Source organism: Narcine bancroftii, chromosome 13, assembly GCF_036971445.1.
Source record: "Narcine bancroftii isolate sNarBan1 chromosome 13, sNarBan1.hap1, whole genome shotgun sequence".
Classification (NCBI taxonomy): domain Eukaryota; kingdom Metazoa; phylum Chordata; class Chondrichthyes; order Torpediniformes; family Narcinidae; genus Narcine; species Narcine bancroftii.
In genome coordinates this window covers 81,645,586-81,664,666 of record NC_091481.1, presented here as the reverse complement: position 1 = coordinate 81,664,666, position 19,081 = coordinate 81,645,586, and the positions used below count along the sequence as shown (strand labels likewise).

Genomic DNA, 19,081 nt, shown 5'->3' with positions numbered 1-19,081 from the left:
TTGACAGACAAATTAACAAATTCAGTGAGTAGGTTCATCGTGGCCACTGGACTCTGAATCCATTCCCTTGGTTGAATACAGAGGTCATGGGTTCAATGTCTACTCTGGAGACAAACTTGCATCTGTTTTTGATGTTCTAGTCTTTGGCACGAAGTGACTGCCACACTATGGGAGGATTGATCTTTCAGACGTCTCGCCAGTCTAAGGCTGCGCCTGCCTGTATAGTGCCAGTTAGTAGAAAGCCCCCCCCCCCCCTGCATCTGAGACTTTCAACATCACTAAAAGTGCATTACCGCTGCGTTGTGGAACCTTACTGTGGTTAGATTGCCCACGATGTTCGCTGCATAAAAAGGTAATTAAACGGGACCTCCCGGAACCGCATAAGGTTGATTTTGGAAGTGCCTCTTTTCCCCTCCAAAAAATCTTAATTTTGTTGCCTCCGTTGCTTTGAAAAGGTCAACATGTAAGAAAAACAAACTTGTCTTAAGCATTTGTTTTCCCACACTTGCAGCTAGCCACATGTTTGTTGTGTAAGCTGGGAACCAAAGATTACAGGAGTAAAGCATGAAAGTCTGCAGACACCGTGATGGAAATAAAAACCAAAATGCTGAAGGAACCCAGAAGGTCAAACAGTGAACTTTGCATATAGCAAAGATGGAGACATATAATCAATGTTTTGGGGCCGAACCCTTCATCAAGGTAGAAGCAAAATGTAGGCAGGCGCCTGAGCAAAATGGTGGAGGTGCACAGTCCCACAGGGAGGTAAGGCAGGGAGGGCCCACCAGCAAACAGGGGGGGAGGGGGATGGCTCTGGGAATGCAGAGGGAAGGGGGGTGGAGAGCTGGAGGAAAGGAGACTGGGGGGGGGGGGGGGAAGGGGAAGGGAGGGAGAACGGGGAGTAGGCCAGCAGGTCAATGTTGATACCATCTGGTTGGGAGAGCACCCATACAGAACATTAGGTGCTGCTCCTCTACGGGTGGCTTTGGTGTGACAGTACATGAGGCCATAGACGGACATGTCAGCGCGGGAGCGGGGCACAGAATTGCAATGGTTGGCAATTCCGGTCACTGATGCGGACAGAGTGAAGGTGTTCAGAGAAGTGATCTCCCATTCTGTGCCCAGACACTCCAGTGTTGCAAAGAGTCCTGAACATTGAGAGCAAGATTTCCTCTTTGTTTAGCAGTAGTTGCACAGGACAATATTCTCCAGGTTTGGATCCTCAATCCCCACCATGTTAGTTGGCAACATTAACTCCTTTTGGTCTCCACTCAAATGCTGACCAACATTCAAAACGTCTGATCTCCAGTTTATTTTGGCTTTCACGATAGCTACCCTGAGATAGAAGTGGATTACCGTTCACTCTGTGCTTCTTCCACAGAGCTCCAAATACTGAGGAGCATGAGATGTCAAGCCCCTGTGACCTACCCACACCCATCCTGCTTACGAAAGACCTGCTGTCGGTAGCTGAGCCCACACACTGCCAGAAAGTGCCCAAGTGTGAGTATGGAAGGAGAAGCCTGGGGAAAACAGGTCAGAAAATTAATCTGATCACGCAGAGTAAAAAAAAATTCTAATTGACTTTGAGAGTACTCTGGGAGGTGGTGTGTGTTTGTAAAGTGAAGCAACCTGATGTTGGCCTTGCAATCCAGAGACTACAAATTTTAAATTTAGATTTAGGCGTACAGCACGGTGACAGGCCCTTGCAGCCCACGAACCCTAGTCACCCAAATACCCCAATTAACCTGTATGTTTTGGAGGGTGGAAGGATAACAGAGCAAGCACCCAGAGGAAACCCACGCAGACACGGGGAGAGCGTACAAACTATATGTAGTGCTGGATTCGAACCCCACTACATAGCAAGTAAAGGGCAACTGACATTTTGGGCTTGGGCCCTCCATCAAGTTACCCTTCTCTTCCTGTGGTCACTGCATGACCTGTATGGTTGAGTATTGCACTCGACCTCGGCGTCTGCAGACTTCCTTGTTTATCTGAGACACGAACAACTTTCAAAGCAGCAGCCAAAGTCACCCCAATTTGATGATCTGATGAGAAAAGACTGGTAATAGTGGCCATGGATTGTCGTCAAAACTAGTCTCGTTCACCAAAGACGTCCATAACGTGCCTTGGCTCCACCGCAGCGTATGGCCGAGAGCTGGCTTCAAACCTGATTATGTCGTTGATGCCTACCGCCCTGTGGAATAGTCCAAAGTATTCAGTTCAAGGGCAAAAAGTGGCCTGCAACATCTGTAGTTTGCAAATGAATAAAAATTTTAAAAAGAGATTAAAGGTCAACTTGTAGTTTCACACATCAGTTCGTCCCTGATTCGTGACATGTCTTAACAGCGATGTGGTTGATGTGTCAGTTTCTGCGAGCAGAACAGGAACTAACGATGGGCTGCATTATACTGATTAATTACACGGCCTGTCTTGATCTGTTTCCCAGTGCTCACCTCGACGAGCACAGAATCCAACAAAGGACGGACAAAAAAAAAAAGTCGTGTAGATGCTGGAATCCATGAGCAAACATTCCAGGCTGTTGGTGACTGGCGCATGGGAACCAGGTATCGGAACCGGGATTCAAGAGGGCGCTCGTGGTATTGGAGGTTTGAACCTGGAGCCCAGGTCACCAACGGTTTGAACTGGAGTCTGTGCGGCCGCAGAGGCTGGGGGGGGGGGGAGGGAAGGGGGGGCTGGAGGCGAATCCTCGGAGACAGTGCCTCTGAAGGGCCGGTGTTTCTCCGATCGTTAGGGGTGCCAGCAATGCTCATCGTGTCTCTTTGTTTGCCTTACAGCTGATATCGTATATATTACATTTTTATGTATTATTACGTGACAATAAAAGGAACCTTTTAACCTTTGAACTGCAAGCAGCACAGGCACGAAAAGTGATTAATTATACAGCCTTGTGAATCACTTCCCTGGCTTGTTCTGTGCGATATCTCCCAGCCTGCGTTCAGTCTCTGTCATGCCACGACGGGAGAAATAAACGTCTTGGGTCAAGGGCGCCTTTTCGGGACTGAAGGCTCCTGGACCACCTCGTCATGCTTGCTACACAAGGACAATACCTTGGATAGTGCGTCAATCCCCCGATATCGCCCTGGACGAGGCACCTCATGGATTTTAAAAGGGAAATTAATGGCAAAGGAGCAATGTCACTACTGGACTCCCTTTTCCTGGCCTGCGCACTCAACATACAGCAATCAAATCCCAGGCTGAAACAAGGGTGGATGTATCCAGGGTATAAGAGGGTTTATTGTCATATACATAAGTACAACGTGTGGACGCTCCAACATTCTTACTTGCTGCAGCTTCAAGAAAATACAATACGCCAACAACTAGGAAAAGTTACCACAATATGCTAGGAAAATGCTGCTCTTCCTCTGTGATCTTGTGATCAAGAGGTCATAAATATCAATATACAACAACTCTTGTAGTAAAGAGAGTGGAGAGACACCAATTTCCTTGGAATTCGCTTAACTAGTGACCTGTCGTGGACTCTCAACATCTCCTCACTTGTCAGGAAGGCCCAACAATGACTGCGCTTCCTGAGAAGGCTGAAGCCGGCAAGGGTCCCGGCCACCATCACGTCGACCTTCGACGGGAACGTCTTGGCCGGCGGTGTCACAGTGGGGCACGTTTGCCACACAGAGAAATGGATCGGAGGCCAATCCACAGGACCAGAAGGGCAGCAGAGAGGATCACTTGGAGTCTCCCCCCACCCCGCCCCCACCAACGACGTGATCCACCAGGATCGTTGTCTGAAAAGGGCGTGCAGTCATTGAGGGGCTCCTTCCAACCCCGTGCACAGCCTCTTTCAGCTGCTCCTGTAGGGAAAGTGCAGATGGAGTATTGGAGCCAGCGCCACCAGGCTGAGGAGCAGGTTCCTTCCTACAGGTCGTGAGAATGCTGAGCGACCTATTATTAAAAACGTTAACCGTCTGAAACTCTCCAACTCATGAAACAATATTTATTTATTTGTTTGTATGAATACTTGACCGGCATGTGTATTGTTTGCCTATATGTATGTGTGTTATATCTGCATGCACATCTATGTGCTTTGCACCGAGGATTGGAGAACGTTGTTTCTTCGGATTGAACTTCTGCAATCAGATGACAATAAACTTGACTCAAAAAGGATAGATAAATATTACACTGGCAGAGGTACAGACACAGGAAAGTTAATATCTCAGAATTCTCCAGCAGACCAACTGACTCAGAGTGGTCTGTGTCCAGGATGGTGGCTCGTCGCTGACATCAGAAATAAACCAAAACTCTCGGGATCATTCTCAGCATGACCTCACCCTCAGGGCAAGAGCAGGTAGAGCTGGCACTTCACAGCTCCAGTGAGCTGAGTTTGGGTGCTGAAGGAGTGGAGTTTACATCCTGTGACCACGCAAGTTTCCACCGCGAGCTCCAGTTTCCTCCCACATCTCGGTAGGTCAATTCGCCACTGTAAACTGCATTACAGTGGGAGGGGAGGGAGGGAGGAAGGGAACAGCAGAAGATTCAGGGGAATTTATTGGCATGTGGTTGAGAGAATCGACAACAGTTAACTGAGAGGAGAAATGGATTGCCGTGGTGGGCAATTCATCTAGATGGGCCGAATAGTCTCTTTTCTGCGTTGTAATATGATGAAAAACCTCGACGGCCAGTTTGGCTTCCACGTTCAATGAGTACGATCATTACCACAAATGGAGAGGAGAAAGCAGGGGAGAGAAGGTGGCGGAGCATAGAGGGAGGGAGGGTGGATGGGTGGGGAGGAAAGGGAGGAGGAGGGAGGGTGGGTATGGGGAGGAAGGGAGAAGAGGGGAGGGAGAGTAGCTAGGAGGGTGTGAGGGAAGGAGGGTAGGGAGGGAAGGGAGGGGATGGGGGTGGGTGGGAAGGGAGGGAGGGAGGGAGGGGGGTAGGGGTTGGAGGAAAGGGAGGGAGGGAGGATGGGTAGAGGAAGGGGAGGTGGAGGGAGGATAGCTAGGAGGGTGTGTGGGAAGGAGGGTAGGGACAGAGGGAGGGATGGGGTAGGGAGGGGGTCGGGGCAGGGAGAGAGGGAGGGTGGGAGTGGGGGGATGTGGGGTAGGGGTGGGGGAAGGGAGGGAGGGAGGATGGGTGGGGAGGAAGGGAGGAGGGAGGGAGGGTAGCTAGGAGGGTGTGAGGGAAGGAGGGTAGGGAGTGGGGTAGGGGTGGGGGAATGGAGGGAGGGAGGATGGTAGGGGTTGGAGGAAAGGGAGGGAGTGAGGATGGGTGGAGAGGAAGGGGAGGAGGAGGGACGGTGGGTCCAGGGAAGAAGGGAGGGAGGGAGGGTAGCTAGGAGGGTGTGTGGGAAGGAGGGTAGGGACAGAGGGAGGGATGGGGGTAGGGAGGAGGGTGGGGGTCGGGGCTGGGAGGGAGGGTGGGAGTGGGGGGTGGGGAATGTGGGGTTGGGGGAAAAGGAGGGAGGGAGGATGGGTGAGGAGGAAGGGGAGGAGGGGTTGGTGTGGGGAGAAAGGGAGAAGAGGGGGAGGGAGGGAGGGTGGGGGTGGGGGATATGGGGTAGGGGTTGGGGGATATGGGGTAGGGGTTGGGGGAAAAGGAGGGAGGGAGGATGGGTGGGGAGGAAGGGGAGGAGGGAAGGTTGGTGCGGGGAGAAAGGGAGAAGAGGGGGAGGATAGCTGGGAGGGTGTTAGGGAAGGAGGGTAGGGAGGGAGGGATGGGGAAGGGGTAGGGAGGGAGTGGTTGGGGAGGGAGGGTAGGAGTGGGGTGGGAGGGGGAGGGTGGGGAGAGGGAGGGAGAATGGGGGGTGGGAGAGGGAGGGAGAGTGGCGGGTGGGGGTGGGAAAGGTGTGGTTGGATCGGGGGAGGGTGGAGAGAAGGGAGGGAGGGTGGGGGGTGGGGGAGAAAAAAAACCAAACTTCTTTTTCAAAGAAAATACCAACAAAAACCCCCCCCCAACAGGAACATCAGCCTAGATTTTTTTTGTGTTCAGCCTTTAGAATGGAGCCTGAAAATAAATTCTTATAACTCTGGCGGTCAGAACACTGAGAATCATATATCCATGTGAGGAATGCATACCAGAAGCTGATTCTACAGCCCAGTGAGTCCGCACTGATTTTTGTATATCCCTTTTCACTAATCCTATTTCATCACTTGTCTGATCAGAATCCGGTGAGGTCTTCCTCCACTAAAAGTCAACCTATACCTTTAATTTACGAAACCTTTGCTATATAGAGTTTCTCCTGCTTTATGTTTTTAATACTAGTGTCTTGTCGTGGTTAACCGAAGCCGGCGGATTCGTGAAGGTGAAGTCTCTCGCCCGGCAGAAGAGCAGTCAGCCTTTTAACACCAAGTGCCATGTTAAGTAAGGTTAAAGTTTGACAAAGATCCAGCAGTTGTTTTGTTGGCCAACCCCAATTCCAAAGCCCACACTTGTTGCTGGGTCGGTAATTATCCAATCAACACAAAGCCAGTCAGGAGTTGCCTGATCTTAGTTCCCTGTTTCCTGTCACATGAGTTGGCTTGAGGCAGAGCAGCAGATGATTTCAATCAAAATACTTTGGACTCTCAACCCAGTATTTTTTTCACTGAAAGTGGCTCCTCTGTGGGAAGTGCTTTCGAAGTGAACCGTCGGGATCAGAAGGCTGCTCTGCCGTTTGCTGTTCCTGTCTGTTCATTTTACCAGCTCGGTGTCCGTCCCCGTTTCCCCCCCCCCGCCAAACAAACAAAAAAAAAGCTGCGAGTCTCAACATCCCTCTGGGATTAAGGCTGCTAAAGCTTTACAGCCCTCTCTCGACACGAGAATCTCTTCATCTCAGTCCGAGTGACATAGACAGTCCATTAGCCGGCCCTTTCAGTCCAACCTGTCTATGCCAGCCATTACTTCCTCTAGATCAGTGGTTCTCAACCTTTTTCCTTCCACTCTCGTCCCGCTTTAAGTAATCCCTATGCCACAGGTGCTCTGTGATTAGTAAGGAAGGGATCGCTTAAGGTGGGAAGACAAAGTTTGAAAACCACTGTGGGCAGAGGGGTTAAGGGTTACGGGGTTTAGGCAGGGAATGATGAGTGATGGTACAAGGATGAGTGATGGTAAAAGGTACAAGGACTGCCTAAAGAAATCTCTTGGTGCCTGCCACATTGACCACCGCCAGTGGGCTGATAACGCCTCAAACCGTGCATCTTGGCGCCTCACAGTTTGGCGGGCAGCAACCTCCTTTGAAGAAGACCGCAGAGCCCACCTCACTGACAAAAGGCAAAGGAGGAAAAACCCAACACCCAACCCCAACCAACCAATTTTCCCTTGCAACCGCTGCAATCGTGTCTGCCTGTCCCGCATCGGACTTGTCAGCCACAAACGAGCCTGCAGCTGACGTGGACTTTTTACCCCCTCCATAAATCTTCGTCCGCGAAGCCAAGCCAAAGAGATGAGTGATGGAGAATGATCAGCCATGATCTGAAAAAAATGGCAATGCTGGCTCGACAGGCCGATTGGCCTACTCTCTATTGTTTTAATCGTCCCTAATGGACTCGTTATGTGCATGGTTTCAGAACTCCAAAGGAAATGGGCACATGACCATTTTTCTCAAGCAAAATAGTTCAGTAGCAATTGGGTCTAGAGCAGTGATTCTCAACCTTCTCTTCCCACCCACATCCCACCTTACACAATCCCTTATTAATCACAGAGCCCCGATGGACCAGGAATTACTTAAAGTGGGATGTGAGTGGAAAGAAAAAGGTTGAGAACCACTGTTCTAGATGCTGTGTAACCTTCTGCAACTACAATCAAGGCGTCCACAGACTTTCCTGTTTAACTTAATTATATGTGCAATTAAACTCCGAATCATGGGTCCTCTACCGGCACCACCTACGGCTCCTAGAACGCTTCCACCAGCGTTGTCTCCGCTCCATCCTCAACATCCATTGGAGCGCTTACACCCCTAACGTCGAAGTACTCGAGATGGCAGAGGTCGACAGCATCGAGTCCACGCTGCTGAAGATCCAGCTGCGCTGGGTGGGTCACGTCTCCAGAATGGAGGACCATCGCCTTCCCAAGATCCTGTTATATGGCGAGCTCTCCACTGGCCACCGTGACAGAGGTGCACCAAAGAAAAGGTACAAGGACTGCCTAAAGAAATCTCTTGGTGCCTGCCACATTGACCACCGCCAGTGGGCTGATAACGCCTCAAACCGTGCATCTTGGCGCCTCACAGTTTGGCGGGCAGCAACCTCCTTTGAAGAAGACCGCAGAGCCCACCTCACTGACAAAAGGCAAAGGAGGAAAAACCCAACACCCAACCCCAACCAACCAATTTTCCCTTGCAACCGCTGCAATCGTGTCTGCCTGTCCCGCATCGGACTTGTCAGCCACAAACGAGCCTGCAGCTGACGTGGACTTTTTACCCCCTCCATAAATCTTCGTCCGCGAAGCCAAGCCAAAGAGATGAGTGATGGAGAATGATCAGCCATGATCTGAAAAAAATGGCAATGCTGGCTCGACAGGCCGATTGGCCTACTCTCTATTGTTTTAATCGTCCCTAATGGACTCGTTATGTGCATGGTTTCAGAACTCCAAAGGAAATGGGCACATGACCATTTTTCTCAAGCAAAATAGTTCAGTAGCAATTGGGTCTAGAGCAGTGATTCTCAACCTTCTCTTCCCACCCACATCCCACCTTACACAATCCCTTATTAATCACAGAGCCCCGATGGACCAGGAATTACTTAAAGTGGGATGTGAGTGGAAAGAAAAAGGTTGAGAACCACTGTTCTAGATGCTGTGTAACCTTCTGCAACTACAATCAAGGCGTCCACAGACTTTCCTGTTTAACTTAATTATATGTGCAATTAAACTCCGAATCATGGGTCCTCTACCGGCACCACCTACGGCTCCTAGAACGCTTCCACCAGCGTTGTCTCCGCTCCATCCTCAACATCCATTGGAGCGCTTACACCCCTAACGTCGAAGTACTCGAGATGGCAGAGGTCGACAGCATCGAGTCCACGCTGCTGAAGATCCAGCTGCGCTGGGTGGGTCACGTCTCCAGAATGGAGGACCATCGCCTTCCCAAGATCCTGTTATATGGCGAGCTCTCCACTGGCCACCGTGACAGAGGTGCACCAAAGAAAAGGTACAAGGACTGCCTAAAGAAATCTCTTGGTGCCTGCCACATTGACCACCGCCAGTGGGCTGATAACGCCTCAAACCGTGCATCTTGGCGCCTCACAGTTTGGCGGGCAGCAACCTCCTTTGAAGAAGACCGCAGAGCCCACCTCACTGACAAAAGGCAAAGGAGGAAAAACCCAACACCCAACCCCAACCAACCAATTTTCCCTTGCAACCCCCTCCATAAATCTTCATCCGCGAAGCCAAGCCAAAGAAAAAAGAAAACCCCATGTATCCAGAATTCAAGCAACTGGCAAAAATAAAATAGAAGAAAATAAATTTTAAAAAATACGAAAATTAAAAATTGTAAAGGCAAATGTTCTCAGAAGTAAGACTTAAACCTTTGGTGAAAATGGGAGCAAATATTTGGACCTTGGTCGGGCTTTGCTCAGAGCAGCTGTTTGAATAAAGTTGGGTGAAACAGCAATGGCGTCGCCCAGGATGAAGGGCTGGTTGATGTTGGGACGACTCTCTTAAAGTGTCTCCTTATTCCTGCTTAGTAGGAGTTGCCCTGGTCAGAGGCTTTATCTGTAAACTTGGGGGTGGGCGAGGTTAACTATCTATAATGTTATTATTGTTCATCTTTCAGGCGGCTCCGTGGAGGAGGAGGAACCTGCAGATGCAGCGACGGTTAAATGTTTTCAAAGAATGTGACAGAAAATAAAGTAAAATGCTTTAAAGTTTATATATTCATATATTCATGCAAGCAAAGTGTATTCTGGTTAGGATGACCACGGTGGGGGGGGGGGGGGTAGTCACAAACTGCCATTCGTGTTTGGGTGGGGGTGCACAATGACCCACGAATGCCATCGCCCCCCCCCCCCCCCCCCCCATGATGCCGACCCTGTAGTCAGCGTTATCTGTGTTTGGTCTGCAGCTTCTGTGCATTAACGATTCAATGATCTGTATTTAATGTATTTAATCTGTACATTTAATAAGTATTTATTAAATGTTCTGAGAGTCTCTGCTTACGCACCTCCTCAGACAGTGCGTTCCAGATTCTAACCACCCTCTCTGAGAAACAATACCCCCTTCTGATCCCCCTTGTCCCAAATGGAAAAAAAAGGTTTTATCCCAAGACTCAGATAGAGACCCCACCCTGAGGAGCAGCCGCTCCCCCCTCCACCGTCAGACTCCTCAACAACAGACTCAATCAGGGGCTCTTATAAGGACTCTGACTTGTGCAGTTCATTGATTTTTTGTTCTCTCTCTGTAATGCACAGTCAGTTTGTCTACATTTCTTTACTTGTTCACATGTCTACCTATCTTCTTGCGTACAGTTTATTACACTACCAATGAGTGGTAATTCTGCCTCACCCGCAGGAAAAAGAATCTCAGGGATGTATGTACCTCTGACAATAAATCTGAACTTTGAAAAGTCCTTCTCAAAATCTTACACAATTCGATAAGATCACTTCACATTCTGCTAAGCTGCAGGGTGAAGGGCCAGTTGAGAAAGAGAATTCCAGTTCCTCAAGTTGCAGATTATTCTCATCTTACTCTACACATGCACAACAAAATGAAGCATTTTTCCAGGCCACGGTGGATTCACAATACTGTTGTGTGCAGATTGTCAAGGAATATGTGGCCTCTCTGAACGATTGCGGATTGAGGAGGGTCAAGGGTCCTCCCTGTATGAAACTTATTCAGAGCTCTCATCATCTGCCAACCAAGGTTGGAACCATTAGTGCACACCTTGCCGTTGGCTCAATTTAAAATTACATAGGGTTATCATTGGGCGGACGCCCAGCTCAGAACTGTATAAAACATCAAAGCATAGCCATTTCTCTCTCTCTCTCTCTCTGCCTCGTGGTCCAAGCCCCAGACATCACTCCACGCCAGGTCACTGCTGTGGACATCGCTGGAAGTGTCACGAGTAAGGCATGCACTACATGAAGCTGAGGTGCAGTACTGTGATAGATAAGTGCTTGCAGAGAGCCTCACCCCCGCTGGTACAGGGATCCATGAGTGTGTGTGAAAGTCTCTGTAGAGTGTGTCCACATGTGTGAGCATATAGGTGGCCACTAGTATCAGAGTCCAACCTGGGTCTGATGTGAATGTCTATATAGTTGTTTGGTAATATAGTAATTGAGTAATCGTTTGATGTTCTCCCCTGTTTGTCTCCTACGTGTTCATTAAAGTAACACTTGTGTCCAGACTCGTCTCTCTGTGAACCCACGGAACCTGATACTCTTCCAAACACAACAATAACATGACGCAATATATTACTACAAAAAAGTTAATAAAACAAGTTAATAAAATATAATTATAATAAGATATAATTCAAAGATAGTAAAATATACTTCAAAGAGAGCTCAGTGGAGACAAGGTATGATTGGGGATATTTAAGGTTGATAAGTTCTTGATCTGCAGGGGAATCAAGGGTTACGGGGAGAAGGTAGGGGAAAAGGCTAGTAAATCATCCATGATGGAATGGCAGAGCAGACTTGATGGGCCAAATGGCCTAATTCCACTTCTCTGTCTGATGGTCCTATTCTTAAGTCTCACTGACTGAGGGTAATGCTGTTACCCATTCTGGCAGTTCCAGTCCTGGTGCTCCTGTACCTCCTACCCAATGGAAGTAGGTCAAAGAGATTGTAGGATTGGTGGTAGGAATCTTCAATGGTGCTTTGAGACGAGACCCCGACCCCCCGCCATGATCAGTGGTTTTTTACAATTATATGTTGGGTCTTGCGGACTGCTGCCTTTCATCTTCTGTACCACACAATGATGCGGCCAGATAATACCATTGCAATTGTACTCCTGCAGAAAGTTGTCAGAACTGATCATGGAGTGGGAATTGAAGGGTTGAGAACCACTGCTCTCGACCCAATTGTTACTGAAATATTTTGCTTGAGAAAAATTGTCGTCGGCCCATTTCCTTTAGAGTTGTGAAACCGAGCACATAACGAGTCAATGAGGTACGATTAAAACAGTGGTTTTCAATCTTTTTCTTTCCACCCACGTCCCACCTTAAGCAATCCCTTACTAGTCACAGAGCACCAAGGGCATAGGGATTACTTAAAGTGGGATGAGGGTGGAAAGAAAAAGGTTGAGAACCACTGAGCTAAACAATCAAGGAAAATGGACAAAAAAATTAAATAAGAATAAAATATAGGCTAAAAAAAATGCAAGTTTGATATTGTAAAAGTAAATGTTCTCTGAAGTAACATAATGACCGTCGTCGGTACGATGGGAGGGAATGATTCTTTATCTCTGGTTCAGAGTCACGCTATCTCTCCTGCCGCTCTTTCGGCGAGGCGCACGATTCTACTTAAACAGAAGGACGCTGCCCCGCCTACTCATGATCAGTGGTTGTGAGACATCAGGCCCTCTTTGAAGATTTGTTATTCAGTTAATAATTCAGATACAAGATTCCAGACCTTATGGGGGTCATTTATGACCCACCATCTTACTTTCTAAATTCACTTCAATGTAAACATTGCGTTTAAATATTTTTTTCTACCTTCATTTTTCTTTTAATATTAATTATACATAGGATCTGGCAACACTGTAGGGGTTTGAGTTTTTCTCCTATTATTTTTCTTTTATATCCTATTTTTTTAATTAGTTTTTTAAAAAATACATTCCATTTGGATTATGAATTATGGATATGATTTACAATTTATGTAAGTTTTTGATATACTGAATGTTTAATTAAATTTGTGTTACTATCTATATCAGGTATTTTTGATATGTTCTTTAATGAAATCAATAAAAATATTTTAAAAAGAAGTAACTCATAAATCTTTGGTGAGCAAATATCCAGCCAGCAGAGGGCTTTGGTCGGCCTTTGCCCGTAGCAGCTGTTTGTATAAAGTTGTGTGAAACAGTGATGGTGTCGCCCAGTGGTTGATGCCACTCGCCGATGGGGCGACTCTCTTAAAGTGTCTCCTTATCCCTGCTCAGTAAGAGTCCCCCCGATCAGAGGCTTTACCTGTAAACTTGGGGGGAGGATAAATTATCTATCATGTTATTGTTTGGCTCCGTGGAGGGGGAGGAACCTGCAGATGCAGGTGGAGTTAAATGTTTTCAAAGAATGTGACTGAAAATAAACTAAAATGCTTTAAGGTTTATAGATTCATGCAAATGAAGTTTGTTCAGTCCAATAAATAGTCTTTTCAACTATTTATTCTTACTGCAGGTGTAAGAGTGAGTCTCATGCAATCGGAATGTACACTTATCCAGCATCGACCAATAAGTGCCAGATACCAGGGGTTTTACTGTATAAATTAAATTACCACATTATGAAAAGACAAATATTCGCAGTTGCAGTTATTGCAATAAAAATAAATAACATTTTCAATAGGGCATACAGATTTTTTGGTGGTTCCAGAGTGGTTTTTCGGAAGGGAGGTTCAAGAGCCTGCTAGATGTCAGATAAAAACTGTTCAAGAATCAAGAATCAGCGCAGAATTGAAACGGTTGGCCACTGGGAGGTTCCTGTCACAGCTGCGGGTGGTGCTCATAAAACGATCTCCCAGGCTGAGTCTAGTCTCTCAGATGTAGAGAAGGCCACAATGGGAGCAGCAGATGCAGCAGATGAATCCCGCAGATACACCAGCGAGGTGTTGCTTGACTTGGAAGGACCTTTTTTAGGGCCCCAGTTGGTGGTGAGGGAGGAGGTGTGGGCGTACGTGTGGCACTCCCTGCGGCCAAAGGTGAAGGTGCCAAGGAGCTGATGGGTGGGAAGAGATGAGTGCACCCTGCAGAGGGTGAAGAGAGGAAGATACGTGGTGGCGGTGGGATCATGATGGAGGTGGCGGAAATTACGGAGGATAATGTGTTGTATGTGGAGGCTGGTGGGGTGGTAGGTAAGGACAAGGGAAATTCAATGCTTGTGGTGTCTGGGGGCAGAGCCAGGGCAGATGAGCGGGAAATGGAGGAGATGCGAGAAAGGGGTGAGTTGATGGTGGTGGAGGGGAAGCCACGTGTCTGTACCTTCTGCCTGAAGGTAGCAGGAAGAAGAGATTCTGACCAGTTTGATTAGGTCAGTCAGGGACGTTTAACGGGCTCATTATAACTGTAGAGACCTGTTCTCTTCTGAATGTCGATTATGTTTAACTTAGATTAGTGTCGCTCATCTTGTTCTCTGTTCCATAACGAAATCCAACAATGTTCAGTTTATTGACACGTAAATACAATTTTGAATTGTGTGGCCTTCCATTCTTGATAGAATACGATTTCTTCAGTTGTAGAAACAGTACAGTTCTTTGAAATTGCTTGATAACTTGAAATAGTTAAGATCGCTTGAGATTCTTGGGAGTCACTATCTCGGAAGATCTTTCCTGGAACCAACAAACCAATGGCATCGTGAAGAAAGCCTCAACTTACTCAGGAGTTTGCGGAGGAGCTAGTGGAGTTGTTCAAGTGAACCGGTCCGGACTTGAAGGGCCGACATGCTGTAAACGGTTATATGGTTACATCTGAAGCACCGTAATTTGAGGTTGAGGTCATCAAACATTATCAAAACATGTTCTTACCGACCATCAATCAAGACCTTGCTTGATCCAACAAACTGACTGACCCCCCTCCCATCACGTTCTCAAAAACGCCTTCACAGAATTGGTAAAAAAATTCTCAACAAGCAGGACCATAAATATACTAATATAGAAACTATATCATTTGAGCCTCTCCAATAACCATTCACAATATCTTTCATTGACCCTTGACACACATATGTGTGCAAGTTAGTTGGCGGTAGAATGGTAAAAGAATTCCCATTTGATTAAGCTCCGTGCATGCATTTGACGAACCCATCCAAGCGAGGTGGTGTCAAACCCTGGCATCTTCCAAAGTTCAGATGGCATGGAGGAAAATTGGCGGAACTGCCCCCTTTAAGCCCCAATTCTGGAAAAGTTTGCCAGCGGGCTCTTCTCCACACAGGTTCTCTCTTCCCGTCCTGCTGCGGAACGCTGCCCAAGAGTTTGACCACAAGAATTCCTGGAGCTGTACATTGACAAATGGGATAGGAGGCATCAAACAACCCCTTGGAACAACAGCGCTTGTCAACAGCCTCCAGGCACGGCTTGTAATTACGCGGAGCACCAGAAGAGGGAGCCCCAAAGTGAAGGGAAAGCGCCACACTGGAGAAACTCAGATCAAAAAAAAATGCCGGCAGGTGCCCGAAGAAAATGGCCAAGTGATGGATGGATAAGGGAGGGAGGGAACAGGAACAAGCAGGGAGAGGGAAGGGGGAGGATGGGTGGAGACCTGAAGGAAAGGAGATGGAGGGACGGGGAAGGGAGAGAGAACGGGGAGTGGGCTAGCAGAAAGCAGAGAAGTTGATGTCCATGACTTCTGGCTGGAGAGCGCCCAGACGGAGAATCAGGCGCTGCAGACATGTGGGAGTGAGAGGCAGAATTGAAATGGTCGGCCACTGGGAGATCCCCGTCACTGCTGCGGACAGAGCCGAGGTGCTCAGCGAAGCGAACTCCGGGTGTCAGCCCAGTGTAGGGAAGGAAATTGAAGGGCCACCTCCCCAGCAAGGTTCCCCGTGAAAGTCTGTGTTCCACAAGCTGAGTCATTTGCTTCAATTAAAAGCATGTCTGCCACCAGGGAGTTACACACAGCCTGGTCTCTCATCACAGACAAACAAGCCCGATGCATGCACAGTAACCCTGCAGAGGGGATCGCGCATCCACACGGAAGGCTGCTTGGCCCCATTGAGTCCCCCTTCCCCACCCCATCGACGTGATCTGCCAGGATCGTTGTCTGAAAAGGGCGCACAAAATCGCAGAGGACCCCCTTCCACCCCTGCACGCAGCACCTTTCAGCTGCTCCCATCAGGGCATAAGATCCAGGAGGATCGGAGCCAGCACCTCCAGGCTGAGGATCAGCTTCTTCCCAGAACGACCGAAGCAACTGCTGACTCACTGACCCCCCCAAGACTCCTCATATTCCTGAAACAATATTGATTTATTGGTATAGATGAATACTCGTCCTGCATCTGTATCGTTTGTCTGCCTGTGTGCTATGTCTGGTTGTGTGTCTGCGTGTTTTGCACCGAGGACCGGAGGACAGTGTTTTGTCGGGTTGGACTTGTCCAATCTGCTGACAATAAATTTGATTTGACTTGATTATGGGGCAGAGCAAGTCCATTCAGTTTTCCCTGGAACGTGTGAACAGGTTCGGTGGCTGGATCTCCAACACGTGGCCTTGGGTTCCAGTCGATCGATCTTGTCCAGCAAGGTCGTGTGGAGGATCGGTGCTGAGGTTCTGCAGTCAGGTCCGTATCAGCAGTTTATTCTCCTGACGAATTAAAGGCTCAAACTTTAGCCAATTATCGGTTACACAGGCCTGTGAGGGGGGGGGGGGTGGGGGGGGGGTCTGTCACCCCCTTGGGGGATGCACGAAGCTCCCTGAACATACAATTATATCAATTTTCTTCTCCCATGTGACGAGCTTTATAGCATTAAAGCTACACGTTATTCTTCTGCAAATTCCATCACTGTGTGATCCATAATTCACAAGCAGAGCTATGGCGAGCCACCGTTCTACTGCGATTCGCTCCTGCCGGCTGAACGCGCCTCCTGGGGTCGACCCCCACCCATTACCCCCATTCCATGCTCCCCGCTCTTCCTGCCACCATCAGTCGACGGGGGTCGGTCGCTGCTCCAGTCCATAGTTCCACCACCTCAGTCTTCGGCGGTAATCGCAAGAGCATTGCTGGAGCGGGGACAGGCGGTGCCCGAGGGGGACGGTGGCTGAGTTTCAGGGAACGGTGGGCCCCCCCCCCCCCCCACCAGGGGGACCGCGGGCAAAAATCATGTTTTAGTTTGATGTGTGTAGAGCTTGTCGAAAGAACCAAAGACTTGTTGATCCAAACCAAGGCTTTTATTAGCAAAAGACAGGAGCTCTTCACAGGTGGCCGACCTGTCCGGAATGATATAACCATATAACCACTTACAGTACAGAACAGGCCAGTTCGGCCCTACTAGTCCATGCCGTAGCAAATCCCCACCCTCCTAGTCCCACCGACCAGCACCCGGTCCATACCCCTCTAGTCCCCTCCTATCCATTCTTTCCACTGTTCTGGGGTGGGCGGCGATGAGACACAAAATCCAGTCTTTCCTTAAATGTAACCCATGATCCCGCCTCGACCACGTCTGTCGGAAGCTCATTCCACATCCCCACCACCCTCTGCGTAAAGAAATTTCCCCTCATGTTCCCCTTATAATTTTCCCCCTTCAATCTTAAACCATGTCCTCTAGTTTGAATCTCCCGCTGGACCTGGCTAGGGACACAACCCTTTAAGGCCCAGACAGTAGGCGTGGCTTAGCTCTCAGCCAATCGCTGTTAGCACAGTCTAGATACTGTAACTATATACACTACTCAAATATACAAAACTATATACAAAACTCAAAACGGTCAACCAGTTTACCTATCTCGGCTGCACCATTTCATCAGATGCAAGGATCGACAATGAGATAGACAACAGACTCGCCAAGGCAAATAGCGCCTTTGGAAGACTACACAAAAGAGTCTGGAAAAACAACCAACTGAAAAACCTCACAAAGATAAGCGTATACAGAGCCGTTGTCATACCCACACTCCTGTTCGGCTCCGAATCATGGGTCCTCTACCGGCACCACCTACGGCTCCTAGAACGCTTCCACCAGCGTTGTCTCCGCTCCATCCTCAACATCCATTGGAGCGCTCACACCCCTAACGTCGAGGTACTCGAGATGGCAGAGGTCGACAGCATCGAGTCCACGCTGCTGAAGATCCAGCTGCGCTGGGTGGGTCACGTCTCCAGAATGGAGGACCATCGCCTTCCCAAGATCGTGTTATATGGCGAGCTCTCCACTGGCCACCGTGACAGAGGTGCACCAAAGAAAAGGTACAAGGACTGCCTAAAGAAATCTCTTGGTGCCTGCCACATTGACCACCGCCAGTGGGCTGATAACGCCTCAAACCGTGCATCTTGGCGCCTCACAGTTTGGCGGGCAGCAGCCTCCTTTGAAGAAGACCGCAGAGCCCACCTCACTGACAAAAGGCAAAGGAGGAAAAACCCAACACCCAACCCCAACCAACCAATTTTCCCTTGCAACCGCTGCAATCGTGTCTGCCTGTCCCGCATCGGACTGGTCAGCCACAAACGAGCCTGCAGCTGACGTGGACTTTTTACCCCCTCCATAAATCTTCGTCCGCGAAGCCAAGCCAAAGAGAAAAAAATACACTATATACACTGGTGATAGGTCTGTACTATCAGTGTGTAATAGAGAGGTGGTCGTAATTACTGCTTCTCACGGTTTTGTTGCCACATGTTATGGTGGTTTTTGGTTTTATTTATGTTTGTGATGTTGCAGTTGAATAAAGTTGATATGTTAATACAAAAGGAAATCTGAAAGGAGAGACCTTGATAGAAATACTCTGCAGAGAGAAATCATGCTGATTTCTGATCTTTTTCTCAACTCTTACCAACTTTTTGACAGTATAATCCAGAAGTTTCTCCCTTCCCAGTGGCCTGATGGAGACCTGGCCTTAGTTGTGATTGGCAGATCACTCACCCCTGCGTATAGAAGGAAAGGGATGCTGGGAATTGTAGTTCAGAGGTTGTCACTTCCTGTTGTATGGGAGGGGGATTTTTTAAAAAAAATCCCTATTGGACTACCAGTCCCAAAATGCAATGGGAGGCCAACACCCGCAGCCCCAGCCTTGTGGTTACATCGTTGTAGATTAAATGAACTGGAGTTGTCGAGTAGGGTGTAGAAAGTGGTGCGAGGAAAACTTATGCAATTCACGTAGAGTGGCAAACTCACCTGGCAATCAGAAACTAATTGTAACCCGGTAAAAATGGATGGAATAATATTTTAGAGCTGGATAAATTTAAACTTAAATATTTGCACTTGTCGTCTGGTTGATGGACAATGTGCTCTCGTGGTTGAGTTTAGTTTTCCTGGCCTTTCTCAAATAACACGATCGTGAAATCAACTACAATTTTGTTGTA

At 48.4% G+C, this 19,081-nt stretch overlaps 1 protein-coding gene across 6 annotated transcripts in view; it reads left to right on the top strand.

Moving 5' to 3' along the window:
- The window catches only part of ap2s1 (adaptor related protein complex 2 subunit sigma 1), a 59,836-nt gene extending 50,022 nt beyond the window's left edge, over positions 1–9,814 (top strand). For 5 of the 6 annotated variants that reach the window (XR_011347992.1, XR_011347991.1, XR_011347990.1 and 2 more), the window contains 3 exons: positions 1,379–1,497; positions 5,959–6,066; positions 9,719–9,814. The gene's annotated coding sequence lies outside the window, so the exon portion shown is untranslated. Of the gene's footprint in view, positions 1–1,378; positions 1,531–5,958; positions 6,067–9,718 lie in introns of all 6 variants that reach the window. The other variant, XR_011347989.1, reaches the window with a different exon arrangement.
- The last annotated feature ends 9,267 nt before the right edge of the window (positions 9,815–19,081 follow it).